Genomic DNA, 2,500 nt, shown 5'->3' on the forward strand with positions numbered 1-2,500 from the left:
TACAAAGGCAAATCTTTATTTTACTCTTACGAAAAAAAACTTATTCTAGAAATATAAACAATTAAAGCTACATATCTTAGAGATACTTATTGCTTGGTAATATTTATCATTATTAAAAACGTTTCATTGGCCAATAAAACAAAATGGTCCTTTTTATTAGAATTGATACATTTATTCCTCAATATCCTTTCCACTTTCTTTCTTGCAATTTACTCTCGACGGTCTTTCATCCCCCAGTCGTTCTTCTGTTAGATATTTCACGGTTACTTCCCTTCACTATTTACATGCTAATTTCGGTCGAATCGTTCCATCTCGTTACATCTGCATTTACCAACAAGTATACCAGGCACATCGTTCGCCGTGCCTGGGTTCTCATTTTGATGCAGATTCCAGCTTTCTCCACGAATATATTGGGTTCATCCCTCGTTGCAATCAGAGCTGAGAGCAACTGACTTCCAACTCGATTTCTACCGCCTTTGCGAGGGTTCGGATTCTGCAAACATTTACCCTAAGAGACCTTATTTTTCTGAAAAATAACGTTGTCAAGTTATTTCTACTGGGGCTTAAGATTATTAGATGAACAAATTGCCAACGCTCTTAATGTTCCAAAGTCGAGTTTCATGAAACTCAATAAACTGAAAAACATAAATTAATTGATTTATAATCGTACAAACAATTGATTTTCTCCTTTTGTGGTGTGGCGTATCATTAATTGCAATTTTTGCCACTAATATTATACTTAACTACTTTAACAGAAAATAATAATCATAGTTGAACTTTTTATAAAAAAAAAGCTGACATTATTCAAATGTCTCTTAACCCCTGTATCACTATATTCTTTTTAGATCATAATACTAAACAAAACATTTATTGCATGTTTATTATCAGTGCTCAGCTATATTTATGTGTATCAAATTGTTCCTGTTGATATTTTTCTAATATTCTTATTATTTTCCACCCCGTTACTTAAGATTCCCGACATTTATTTCTATGTTTTCAGTTAAGGTGTTCTTTTGTGTGAATAGAGGTTACTGAGGGAATTTGCATATGCACATAGAATTTTTCAGGAGTATACGTCATGCAATAACACTATATCTTTTCTCTTTCAGTAAAAGGTTCATGATTTATTTTCAGTATATATATATATTAATATACCTTCATAATAGACGAAAGTACTGTAGCATTAGAATAATATTTTTTTCTTGACAATGCGTAGCACTAACTATAATAGAACTATGTTTAGTTATACTGATAACAGAACAAAACATATTACAATTAATTCACATCACATGTGCACCTGGGTGTCAGCCCGTCACTAGCGATGCTCCTGATTGGCTACTGATCAACCAATAACGGCTGGAAACTGACTTGCTTGCAGTCTCCCTCAAAGTTTCAGAAGAACTTTCATTACATCTCCGTTTTACTTGAATGAAAGTAGTGTTCCCAATTTCATCACTAAACGTCGTCAAGGGAATGATTTAAGGATTTTAATGCTATATGAATTATGTACTTCAGTAAAGTTAATGCTAAAATATATATTGTGGAATGAGCATGAAATTTTTAAAATAAGGTATATTCTTTCATCCCTTACATGACATCGCAGTGTATTCATCATTTACCCTCTTGTGTTTCATGCAATATCGTAGCTTAAATGTCATGGATGACAATGCTACGAAAAAAAAAATCATAGGTAGGGCTATCATTATGAAAATAAGAAGCAAAAGATTAAGAATATTAAACGGGCATGTGCACAGACCGATAGCCTCCCCCGGACAACCAGTCAGCTCTTTACAGTCCTTACTACTAGAGGAATCTCTTGCTTTTGCTTGTTATTTGGGGCCATACTTCAAGTCAGATCTCGTATTCTAGTCCAATAAACAAGCCTAGCAGGATTATGCAATGACTGGTCTGTGGGCGTCCGAAAAAGAAGGCAACTTCTCCATATGGGTACACGGCAGCTGCACTTGGACTACGGTAACGCTCTAGCAGGGCCTCGCTGTGGAAAACATTTCAAATAAGTAATATTGACCATATACATAGAAAAGGATGATATGTATATGTAACCTTTTATTTATTTATTCATTCACGCGCTTAAAATATTTGCAGTGTAGCTGATTTTATATCGCAAAAAAACAGAATTAAACAGTTCGACCACTGACCTGCGGAAATCTATGCATCCGATTCCTTTCATAGTGATTTTATTTACAAATGCAAAACGAAACCATTACACAATAAATTCTGCCATGGATATCTTTTTTTATTTATTTAAATAGCAACAATAAGATATTTAGTGAGAGATACGTAACCATCATGCAAATGAATATATAATACACAGACGAAGCTAGACAGTCGACAGACGAAAACGGACAAGCTTATTGGCTTGAACTCGCTTGACATCTCTATTTGAGGACAACCCTGGTTACCCGGGGAAGCTATCGTCTACGAGTATCCCCGCTTAATATTCTGAATTTTTTTGCTTGTTATTTTCATATTGTGCTCC

Source organism: Macrobrachium nipponense, chromosome 16 (assembly GCF_015104395.2).
Source record: "Macrobrachium nipponense isolate FS-2020 chromosome 16, ASM1510439v2, whole genome shotgun sequence".
Lineage (NCBI taxonomy): Eukaryota > Metazoa > Arthropoda > Malacostraca > Decapoda > Palaemonidae > Macrobrachium > Macrobrachium nipponense.